Source organism: Octopus bimaculoides, chromosome 17, assembly GCF_001194135.2.
Source record: "Octopus bimaculoides isolate UCB-OBI-ISO-001 chromosome 17, ASM119413v2, whole genome shotgun sequence".
NCBI lineage: Eukaryota > Metazoa > Mollusca > Cephalopoda > Octopoda > Octopodidae > Octopus > Octopus bimaculoides.
In genome coordinates this window covers 37,901,381-37,914,983 of record NC_068997.1, presented here as the reverse complement: position 1 = coordinate 37,914,983, position 13,603 = coordinate 37,901,381, and positions in this window count along the sequence as shown.

Below are 13,603 nucleotides of genomic sequence, written 5' to 3'. Positions count from 1 at the left end.
TTATTATTATTATTATTATTATTATTATTATTATTATTATTATCGTTATTATTATTATTATTATTATTATTATTATTATCGTTATTATCGTTATTATTATTATTATTATTATTATTATTTTTATTATTATTATTATTATCGTTATTATCGTTATTAGTATTATTATTATTATTATTATTATTATTATTATTATTATTATTATTGAACGGGAGCAGCGCATGCCATCAAAGTGACACTGGGGTAAATAATACGAAGCCCAGTATACCCATCACCGCTACCTATCTGATAAGGGTACACCAGGCACATATATCACAACCATATGTTCGCGACATGGTGATCACATCTCAAGATAAACATAGCATGATCTTGCAGGTGGGGTCCAGTTAGAATATTTTTCATGTTGAATAGCCCATACCACCCAAAGTTCTCTGAATAAGGTTTGTTTGGGAATGATGAACAAAACACCCATGTCTCCTGAGGTAAATTATTCAAACCCCAAAGAATTCCTCTCAACACATGGCTATGGTGCTCCCTCACTACTTCTGCTTGTGGTCAGAGATGCATATATTGTCAGCCACTGATGGACATACTCAATTGGTTAAGGTCAAACAAGTAACAAGCAAATCTGTGGTATTGAGCAGAATATTTGCTATAGCCCATCTTTTATACAAAGACAAAACAATGTACATGATAACACTTCCAATCAAATGCCATGAGAGCCACTGTCTGGTACTGCATCAGGGCATTTATTATTATTATTATTATTATTATTATTATTATTATTATTATTATTATTATTATTATTATTATTATTAAGGTGGTGAGCTGGCAAAACTGTTAGTGCGCCAGGCAAAATGCTTAGCAGAATTTCGTCCGTCATTACGTTCTGAGATCAAATTCCACCCAGATCGGCTTTGCTTTTCATCCTTTCTGGGTCAATAATATAAGTACCAGTTGAGCACTGTAGTCGATGTAATCGACTTGCCTCCGCACCCAAATTTCGGGCTTTGTGCCTATAAGAGAAAGAATTACCGTTATTTCTAAACTAACACAACATACAATCTAGCTACTAAGTTATCAGTTACAAACAATAAATTAACTTCACATTGTAGTATGGTTTATACTATCGAAAGAAAATATTTTTCAAAAGGTAGGCAGGTTATGTAAAGAACAGGAATTGGTTGTAAAACAATTGTTAAATCGTAAGAAACATTGCACCTATTATAATAGAGAAAAGGGTTGACATTGGTTATAGTCTTGACACTATACTGACTGTATTGCTAGTCACTGCTTACATAATGAAACATCCATAAGCTAAGCATCTAACAATTATATTTAGCTGAGGTTTTAAGCCTGTTAAATATGGTTAATAACAGCAAAAATTCTTGGCAGAAACGATAATGATTATAATAGTATTGATTAATGTTACTGGTACGACTGAGATTCTTGCTAAGCACTTCCTTCAAAGAATTCAAATGTTTTCATAAAATGAACTCAAATATGATGATCACATTACAGTTATGTTTGCATTAAATATCCAGTGCTTTGGATACGACAAAACCGTCAAAATGAGACTTACCAAACTTTTACAAAAGATTGAAAGCAATGACTTATAAAATTTATCTTCAATCGGTTTATCTCGAGTAGAATTAAGACAAACTGAAGAATGTGACTAAGAGAATAATAGTTTTAGTTTTTTTTTTATATATATAAATTTAGATGGAGTTTAGTGTGAGATTTTTTTTAATGAATATATTACTCCCACTAATCCTCCGAGGAATGATATTTTGTTTCCTCTCTGTGCCTTTCACCCTTTGGGATAAGTCATAGGTCACTGATAGTTATCGGGTGACTATTCGAAACCCATATGATTGTCTAGCTACGTATATCGATACTGTTACATGTATTTCGACAATACTATGTCCTCAATTCTATAGAGGGACGCTTATGTTGAAATGCTAACTTCCAACGTAGCTGCTGCTATCTTCTCTTTTATTACATCCACTTGACTAGATTTTACACAATTACACAAATCGAGTAAATTTCAACTTCGTCCAGTTCAAATTAATGAAACCAACTTTAGAATAGTCTTCACTGAAACACAATCTATTCAAATTATGGGCCAATAAAGTGTTCTTTAATGAATATCAGCTATTAGAGCTATGACTTTTATGCTATCAAACGTTCTTGCACCAAATAAACCACCAAACTGTGTGGTTTATATCTAAGTTTATGCCTTACCATTGCAGTACACGAAAACGTATTCTGCATTCACTATATGGTTCAATAACTGCATTACAAAATGCATCTTTCCTGCATAATGCTGCTCAAATTACAAATATTTTCTATATAGTTAATAAATATTTACTTAATCTTATCCGCTTAGAACGGAATAAATACAATTTCATATATTTTCTTGTATATTGTTCTATCGAATGTCAATATTTCGTAACTTCCCATCTCCTACACAGCTTGCCATCTTTGATTAATTTCCCGTGACCAAATTAAACCTTATACAGGGTGGGGCAGAGAAGAGGGACATTTTTGAAAAATTTACAAAATTATTAATTTTAACTGCAAGCAAATTTTATTGACATAATTGTGTTTGTATTGAATTAGCATTTGTCAAAATTAAGTGTGAATAATTACATCCGTTATGTGGTGTCCGTTTTCATTGATGCATTTCTGAAGGCATTCTTGGAAGTTGGTTTCCACTCTCTCCAACATTGCTCGGTGCATAATCCTATGGTTTCAACTGCTGCCCAATGACCACTTTGTACGGGTGGAAATGCTGATTTTCATGCAAAATACGCATTACCGATCGATTACCGATGCCAAATTCAGTGGAATATCTCCGAGCAGAGCGATTCGGATTCCGTATCAAAGCTTGTACGAAGTGCATTCACCCAGCGTACGATTGTGTTACGGGTGGGAACAGCTTGATTTCGGTGAATGTTGAAGTGGCACCGAAACTCATGCTAAACTGCTGTGACAGACTCATTATTCTTCACGTAACTGTCGTAGGCAAAGACACGATGCTGTATTGTCCACAGCTCCATGGCTTCACCTAAAAATACGCAAAATACTAAGACACCACGGACCGAATGGTACCTATCGGACATATTACCCCACCCCGGGGCTGAGTAATAGCCATTTCAAAAACGTCTGTCCTCTCTGCCTCACCCTATAGAATATAATTGTGACTGATATAAAACTTTGTATATATTTCACTGACAATGCTTTGCATGGTGAGACACGACTTTATGTTTATAAAGAGATTTCTTTATATACTCTCCTTACACATTTTACCATATTTATTACCCATAGTCCAAATAACGTTAACGTTAATGATGATGCTTTCAAATTTAAATATTTACTAGAAATTTAATAGTCACCTTCTTTTCTATACTCATATTATTTTCTGTTGTTATTGTCTCCTATTGTACCGTTACTAAAATATTTCATAATTCACTTAGACCACTTATATTTTGATAATGTGAATTTGAATAAAACTGTTAAATATGACCTCAGATGTCACCTATAGTTGTGATCTTAATTGGTACCGATAACTCATGTTTATGGAATTTGAAACATTTGCGATTTACAACTCATTGCTTTAGTTCATATTTTTGATTTCCAGCTCTAGAATAATTTGTTTTCTATTTCTTCATAAATTATTCAATATGCTTGTGTTTACATTCTTGTATTTATATGCATTATCTTCTATTTTACCAAATATTCAAAATGGAAAAAAACAACAAAATTGTTTTAAAACAAAATTAGTTATGGCTAGTGTGTATATTTTAGTTTTCATTATTTTTCATCTATGTTGTAATAGTGATACAGTACACTCATTTGAAAATAGTTTTATAAACTTCTTTTGCGAATACCATACACTTTCAATGTACAGCAATGTTAAATTTTGTTTCAATAATGAAGAATATTACAGTTCTTCAGCTAACTTAAGTTGCAATATTGGACGAATTAAATGTTTCATCAGACAATAAAGGAATAGCATGAAGAAGTGCTGAAACTGAAACTTTTCAAACAAAATGATTGACTAAACGTGATCCTGTTTCTTTTTCTTGTATATTTTGTTATCAGTTGCCATTTGTTTATAAATTCGGCTTTACATTGTTAATAAAGTTAGAAAGATGAAATAAATATATTTCATGTAAAATAATTGCTCTCATATCGTTATTAATGAGTTTTATTTGCAGTGCCTTTGGGGAACATTAATCAAAACAAAAATATGTATCAAGATTTTATTACGTTACAAATTGAGACAAACGTATATCTTATAGTAAACATTATCTAATATCAGGTTCGAAAGAATACTAATTCACATAAAAACTGTTAGATGATGTTTCTAGGTGTAAGAGGTTTAACCATATCAAACTTTCAAGGAGTGCGAAAATTCATGAAGATTCATTAGATCAGCTGAATTACTTTGGTTATTCACCTGATTGAAATCGTGGAATAGATATGCAAAGAGAACGAAATGCATATACAGACCTTACACATTAGCTTTTCTCTTAGATAATCATATAGAAACAGGTGAAACACCCCTGTTATATTCTTTAGCGACAATAATATGGCATTAACGAATTCTATTTTCTGCTTGTGTAGCAGAAGTTGAATTTTAAAAAAAACATTAAGAATTGATTAAATATGAAAATAAATATAATTAATATGTTCATCAGCCTCTAGGAAAATGAAAATTGAAATAGGTCAAGAAATTTTTAAAAAACAGCATGAATTATTTCAAATGTAATGTTAAAGTAACACACTTGAATATATTAAGTCATCCCATAAATAATGCGTTTTTTTTTTTACTTCTTTTATTTTTCAAAATTAAGATAAACGAAGTTCTTTTATAATCTAAAATATACTCTCCTTCATCTTCTACCATGCTCTTCTATCTATCTGGTAGACGTACAAGGCTTCTCTTCCATAATTCACTTGTCCGTGACGAAAAATACTCCTCCAGTACTGTTCTGACCTCATCTACAGAATTCATATTTTTTCCCGTCCAAATGATTTTGAAGATTGCAGAATAAATGATAATCATATGGGGCAATGTCCGGTGAATACGGTGGATGGGGCATAGTTTCCTATTCAAACTGCCCCAGCCTTTGTAATGTCATCCTCGCTATATGTGGTCAAGCATTATCCTGACGGAAGAACACCTTTCGTCTTGAAACCAAAGATGGTCGTTTGTCTTTTAGCGCTGACTTAAGCCGCTCAAGCTGTTCGCAGTAGATCGCCCTTATTATCGTTTGTTTTGGGGTTTAAAAGTTCAAAGTGGACTAAACATTTCATATCCCACCAAACAGATACCAACACCTTACGTGGTTGAAAACCTTGTTTAGTCTGGGGTGCCGGTGTTTCTCCTTTCCCTGCCCACTGTCTTTGGCGCTTGACATTTTTATAGAGAACCCATCACTATTCGGTACGAAACTTAGAACTAGAAAAGATTTTGTTTACTATTATTGTGACGTGGCAAGACTGTTAAATGCGATGGGTGCTGAACAGTATGAGTATGAGTATGAGTATGAGTATGAGTGCTGAACAGTATGATCCTAGTAAATAGAGACTCTTTATAGACAGTTCAAACAAAAGTCTAAGATGCGTATTACTCCATCATGGAAACTTGTTTACTGCGCTTCCTATTGGTAACACAGATATTTTGTATACCCTCCTTGTTGGCCAAGTAAAAAGTTGACCATTTTTAGATCCACACAAATGACCTATTTGTGTTCTTCATACTTGAGTAAATCTAATACAACTTTTATGTGATCATAATTCTTTGTACATTTAAAAGAGAATTATGATCATATAAAAGTTATATTAGATTTACTCAAGTATGATGAACACAAATGGGTCATTTGTGTGGATCTAAAAATGGTCAACTTTTTACTTGGCCAACAAGGAGGGTATACAAAATATCTGTGTTTCCCGTGTTTATGGGATAGCCGAGCGAGTGGCAAACATTGGGAACAGAAATTCTAACCAGTCTGGTAAAGTTTGACTGTTGGGGAGAAGAATATCATACACCAACCACTTGTTGAGCGAGAGAAAATCATTTTCCCATCGTTTCATATACAATTATGACAAATGAGATAATTTGTTAAAGCTCTTAATGTAGAGGGTAACTGTTTCAAATTCATAGGTATAACACTTCTTGGCCTAAGTTATGATAGATTAACGTCTGCTGTTTGTGATGGGCTACAAATTAGAAAGTTAAAGAAATGCCAGAATTTCTCGAGCTCCATGACTGATGTTGAAAAAATAGAATAGGATTCATTTGTGGCTGTTGTGAAAGGATTTTGGAGGAGTGAAAATGCTGCAAACTACTAAGATTTGGTGGAGACATTATTTGAAAGCTTTCATCGTTTAGATTGCAACATGAGCATAAAACTTCATTGGCCATCTCGATGAATTTCCTCCTAAACTCGGAGACATGAGCGATGAGCATGGTGAGCATTTTCATCAAGCAATAAAGATTATGGAGGAGAGATATCAAGGCCGATGGAACACATACATGATGGCAGGCTACTGTTGGAGTATTCAAAAGATTGTGTAGACATGAAACATTTCAGACGTTCTCGCAAGCGGAAATTTGTTCCGTGTATATGAAAGTATGTGTATGATAGTTTGTGTTTTATCCATCATATTAAAGAATTAACAGTATAAAAATGTTAAGTCATACAGGCAATGGCTTCGTTATGGGGGACAGGTTAAACCACAACCCATTGAGGACCTCCATGCAAAAAAACTGTTCTTTCTGTTTGGTGGGATTACATTGGAGTCGTCCACTTTGAGCTGTTACCAACTAATGCAACAATTACAGCTCACACCTATTGCCAATAATTAGATCGTTTCGATGCTGCTTTGAAGAAAACAAGGCCTGCTTTAGTGAATTGTAAGGGAGTGGTTTTTCACAATGGTAATGCAAGGCTTTATACTGGAAATATTACATCACAAAAAAAATCGAAGAACTTGGCTGGGAAAAAAAGTCCCTCACCCCCTTATTCCCCGGACCGCGTTCTTTCTGATTACCAATTGGTTCGCAGCTTACTGAATCATTTAGGTGAATTACTACTCAGAACCCCCAAAAAGGTTAAAACTGACCAGTCTTCCTTCTCATCAAAACCAAATGAGTTATTCACCAATGAAATTAAAACATTGATGAGTAGATGGTAGAAAGCCATCAATACTGATGGGAATTAGATACAAGATGAAATTTTAATATGTAAAATTAGATCACTTTCTTTCCTTACCCACAATTCAGACAATACTTATCGGATGGCCTAATAGCATGATAATGCACAATACTTGCAGCGTCATATGTATGATATCCGTATGCTTTTGTAAAATTGAACTGTAAATGTTTAAGTGCATACACACGCGCGCGCGCGCACGCACACACACATACATGTTTATAAATGTGCTCATGAATGTATGTCTAAGCTCTAACAAAACAGGTTACGTAGGTCTAATGTTTCTCTGCATAGTGTAAAATTCATTAAGTTGTAGAAACAAATGCAGTTCGTTAGAACAATAACACTGTATACTGAATCTACTTAAACATTAAAAGTTATTCGTACGAATAACCTAAAGAGTAGAGAAGAGATATACAATCCAATGGCAGGAGAAATACGTCTCTAATTTGTTTCATCGCATTTGAATCTACTATATAAATGAATATTTTACTTACTGTGTGAAATTTCTCAGAAATGAATATGGATTTCAAATGACAGCATTATTCAGCTTGACCTATATTTTAGTGGATGTCAATAACTTGTGTAACTGCTGCTATTGTTGCGAAGCCCAGCTATACTCTAGTTGACATATAAACCGAAGCTTTCAATGTATTTAGGTTATGTCGTGTTTCTCTGTTGTCTAAGTTATAGTTTTTCACCTTCCACCATTCAGTAGAACGCTGTGTTTTGTGTAGTGTAAATAATTAGCATATAGTGTGTCTGTTTGGCCTAAAGATTTGTTCATTTTTGAATTTTATAGTTAAGTAAACCCAGACAGGATAGTCTTCGCCATTGTATTAATTTTGCAACTAAAGGAAGTGGGTGGATCATCCTTCAATTTCGACGATGGGTACTTATAATTTCTATATATCGATAATCTAAACCATCTACTCAGTGTAATAGACTTAAGGTGACTGAATATTCCACAGACACATGTGTAACTCTGATTCTGTTTTAAGAATACGTTGAACGTAATCTTCAATTAGATTCGACGTTTAAAAAGTGTGGGGGCAAAGCTCGCATTTTGAATTAAATTACAGATATAATCCGTATAACAGGATTCCACACAATCTCCAGCAACCCACTTTTACTCACAAGGTGACCAGAATTTATGAAAGAAGGTCCAACTTCAGCGAAGTGAGATTGAACTCAGCACTTTATGATTGCGACGTAAATTTTATAACCATTCTCTCATTGCTGTTTAGTATGTGAACAAAGACATTCTAGCTATAACTTATCCGTGATTATCATATCTAAGCAGATCACTCATTGATCAGCTTTCGAGTCTTGACATGGGTGTACCATATGATTGTAGCCAGGTCATATGATTGTAGCCAGGTCATATCTAGCTTGTTGTACACGTATGCCACTTATTCACATTTTTCATATCGAAGTAATAGCATATTGTTCAATGTACATAGTTGCCCGCCCTCTTTGTCCGTATCTATAATTTGATGCTGTGAGTATTGAAATGGTCTAATCGCTGCTATTTTTTTAAATTTCAACCCTGATGAAGTATAACAATGATCAAAGATATTCCAGGCGTGATTTTATCGCCGTGATAATATAAGCATCTAGGATCACAGTGTTTAATGTCTTTTGTTCTATACGTTAAGAAGGAAGGATATGATATCAGAGAAATTTAGCAGATCGTATAACAAAATTGAAGCACCAGACAATTAGTTCTTTATGATGGATTCAAAGTCTTCTTTCACTATTCAGTTTCTAAAGGTTTTGAAAGTTTTTTTTATGGTTAGACATAGTTCTGTATAGTTAAAACCGTACCTACCATGTCTTAGTTTGTGTTAATTTATCGATGTCGAATTGTGCAGAATTTTTCTTCCGATTTTTTTCTTTGTAGTTTTCAGTGTTCCATTTTGATTTCTGCTATTCTATGTTGTTAACGACACCACTCTGAAGAATATAGCTTTGTTATACAGATTTCCTTTTGGTACACTTAATTTTAATCCCTTCATCATCAAAATCACATCTTTTGCAAAATTGCTTTTACTGTAGTAATTTTTAAAATCTATCCCATCCTCTTTGTCTCTCCCATGTAACTTTCTAACTTCCATGAAATGAGTTTCCTACCATTTAGACATTTTAATAGAATATTGTTTAATACCAATTTAAAATAGATGAGGTAGTACCGATTATGTCACCAAAGAGAAACTTTAAACTATCGCACAAAGTATTACTGTTTTATAAAGGAACAGAGAGTAAAAGGAGAGTTATGGAAATGAAGAGACAGAAACAACTGACATTTACACGAATGAAGGCAACAGCGAGATTTCTAATAACGTAAGATCGATAGCTGCAGTTTTACTAGGATTGCTAATCAGAAGAAAGAACTCAGTATAGATCAGCACATGGATAAGAATACGAAAGAGGAATGTTAACAGAAACAATGCCTCTTTTCCACAAAATCATTAGCGAGCAGCTATTCCTTCTTTATAAAAAGCGGAAAGATTTTTAATATAACATGAATACAACAGTTGGGGAAAATTTTGGCCGATGTGCGCCTTGCCATCTAGAAAAGTGCGAAGCGAAGAAATAGACGAATTTAGAACATCACAAACCTGGCCATAGCGTGAGCCAGCGATATATGAAGAAAAACGTGCAAAAGTCAGTCAAAGATATTGATGGTCAACATTAGCTCATCGTCGCCTTTGCGAAAAAACGTTAGCGGATGTTGTGCGCGGAGCTTCATAAAGACTCCAACCAACATATTATAGGTTGGAGTCCCCATAAAATTGCAAGTCTTGATAACCTAGAAATCCATGAATCTTCCCGGAGTTGTAACCCTTGTGTAACCATAAATGAAAGGAATTAGACTAGTGGCGTAGAACAGAAAGCACAGTTGCTATACACGTGTCCGCAAAACTAGCAGCAGCATTGGCAAAACACCAACTTGAGATGTTTGAGAGCTTTCTAACCACTGGATTTAATTATTAAAGACAATTTACTATGTTTGTTAAAAGTATTATTTACTACGTGTGTATGTATGTGTGTGTTGATGTATCTACTTTATCTATAACGGTATTTGTACGTTTATATCTATGTAAACTGTTTAAATATACAAAGTGGCCTAGAAATACATGAGCGGTCAACAGGTTTACCATTATTATTACTATTATTATTATTATTATTATTATTATTATTATTATTATTATTCACTGCGGAATACATAGGACAAGTTTTCAAACACTCCAGGTTGGTGCAGCTTAAAACATGTATTTATACCGGTTTGGTTTTTTTTTGCATTATTCGTTTTAATCCAAGTTGTCAATAGAAACACCAGGAACCTGTTACTGGTTTTCTATGGTTGTTTAGTCGCTCGAGGGGCTATATTCGGTCTACCAAATATGTTCGTCGGGCATTTAATTTAATTTAATAAAATACAACTCAACAAGATGGCGGAGCGCGTTTTGAAATATTTGAGAAAAAAGAAAACTGCTCCTCCTCCAAATCTGGTGACTGCTGAAGATTTCTCTCCCCTTCCCTCCGTTACTGGCAACAATACAGAAGGGAAGGAGAAAAACGAGAGTGGAACAGTAGAAAGTTCACTTCGCAGTAACAACAGTGGTAGCAGTAACAACAGCGGTATGAGTCACAACAGCAGCAGCAATAGTAGTGGTAGTAGCAACAACAACTAAAGAGACAGCCACAGCAGCGGCAGCAGCGCTGGCAACAACAACAACAACAATAGCAAAAGTGACAACATCAACAGCAAAAAAAAAAAACAACACAAACAACACCAACAAAAGCAGCTACAACAACAACAATGGCAGCAGCAGCAACAATATTACCAACAACAAAAACACGTTCGCTGCAGCAGCAGCGAAAAGGAAGCAACGCTTCACTGTGGACCTCACAAGCAGAGATAAAATGTTGGCTCAGGCATGGAAACTGATTAAACACGAACAAACCTGGGCCAACCTATCTGTTCCGTCAGAGGCACATGAAGCAATAGAGAAAAGAACGGTGCTTTTCAGATGCATTTCAGCAGAGACGAAAAAAGCGGCTTTAATAGCCCAAGTAGATATTAAAGCGTCGATGAGGTGCATCAGAAATGATACCAAGTACATAGCGAGGGGCAAACAATGCGGCACAATTTCGGTGTTGTTTCAGCCCAGAATCCCTTGGTCTCTCCCGATGATAACCGAAATCCTCTGCAGGATGCTTTCTTCCGTATTTTCATATTAAGTACTGATAATTTTGTAACCCCCGAATTCCATACCGATGTCCCTACCACACTTCTGGAATGTTTTGGTTAAGGAATTTATCTGTTTTTCAAATTTTCCAAACAATTTAAGGTCATCCATAAACAGAAGATGGTTCAATGAAGGGCTTTTCTTCCCACATCGGTAACCTATCTTAACTTTCCTAAGTGTCATTGTTATGGGTATTAGTGCAATTACAAATAGGAACGGAGGAAACGAGTTACCTTGGAAGATTCCCCTATTAATATTAACTTCTCCAAGGAATACATTCCTTGAGTACAATTTGGTTTTCTACCCTTTCATGTTATGCATCAGAAAATGTGTGATGTCAGCAACACCAAACATCTGCAGGCATTCAACGATCCAAGAATGAGGCCTCATACCATATGCCTTCTTAAAGCCAATCCAAGCCATAGACATGTTTATATGATGTTTTTTATAATGCCTCAAAAGTGTTTTATCGATGACCAGGTGATCCTTGGTACTCTGAGAATTCTTCCTACATCCTTTTTGTTACCTTGGTAGTATTTTTTCCTGTGCCAGGAAAGTATATATCTTTGCCGCACACACTCCAAATTATGTTTCGATATGGTATGGGACAGTCGTTTTCCACAATATTCCCCTTTCTTTTATCTTCCATTATAAGTATTGTCCTCCTAGCCACCAACCACGCGGGGACTGTACGTTTCTGGACACACTCATTCAATTGGGCTGCTAGTCTTCCATGCACCACGTAGCATCCCTTCAGTCAAAAGCCATGAATCCCTTCGTGCCCGGGGGCTTTGAAGTTAGGCGCTTTGCCCACTTGTTCTTTCACGTCACCCATACTTATGATAATATTCCTGTGTTTCTTTCCGCCTTGTAATTCTGTCTTGATAGTTCCTAGCCACATTGCATCCCTTTTATGCACCACATTATTTCCCCATAATCCGCTTCAGAATTCCTTGGCTTGATTTGCATCAGGAGCAAGATTTTCCCCATTGTCACCTTCTAACGTTCGGAAGAATTGCTTCTCTTATTATTATTATTATTATTATTATTATTATTATTAGTATTATTATTATTATTATTATTGCACAGCTCCTAACGCTGGAGATGTATTACAGTGTCAGCTGTTCACTACCAGTGAACTAAGGTAACACCTCTTATTTTTCGAGCGGAGTATTCGAGCGGTTCCAATCAGTGCTGTTTTCTGCAAGTGCTCCACCCTTATTGCAGCCCCTATTTGTGCCACGTATTATTATTTTTATGCTCTAAGGTTTGGACGTGACAGCGGCTGGACGTTTTCTTCAGTTTTCTGTAAGTATTTTGAATTTCCCTCAAAATAAGTTAAGAAACTTACATATCTACAGCTATGGTGGGGAGATCAGCCATAGAAACCTCCAAAAATTTTGAAACTTTAATATCTTCAATCCAATTTTGTGTGAATATTTTGTCTTCCCTTCTTCCTTAACAGAATATGTAAACATGCTTTTTATTGTAACAACACAATTTAATGCACGATAAAAAAAAAATTAAGGAAGTAAACACCAGCCAATATATACTTACTGCACAACTACAACTGTAAACCACAGCAAAACTTTTAAGAAAAAAGAGAAAAATTCCAAAAGAAAAAGAAAAAGAAATTCAGAAATTCAAAAATCCGACGAGGTAAACGTCTCTTCCTCCTACTATTCCCAAAGACTGGAATATCTACAACTTCCTGTGAATATTCTAAATCTCCCTCAAAATAAAATAAGTTAGGAAACTTACATACCTACAGCTTTCGAACACACAAACGATCAGCTTTAAAAAAAAAAACCTTTAACATCTACAACTACTCTATCCTTTCCTTTTTCACTGAGTATTCGAAAATGTAAACACCATCCTCCTTTTTATTCTAAGAACACTACAATTTCTCTTTGTGCGGTCATACAAAAGAACATATTTAGTTAATCTTAAAACTTTACTGTCTGCAACTTGTTTTCTTTTCTTTTTGACTCTCCTTGAGTATTCGAAAAAGTAAACATCCTTTGCATTACAGAAGTCCTACTGTATTCTCCAACTGGACAGACAAACGACCATCTCAAGAAAACTTTAATATATTCCCCAAATACGAAAACACACCTTTCATTG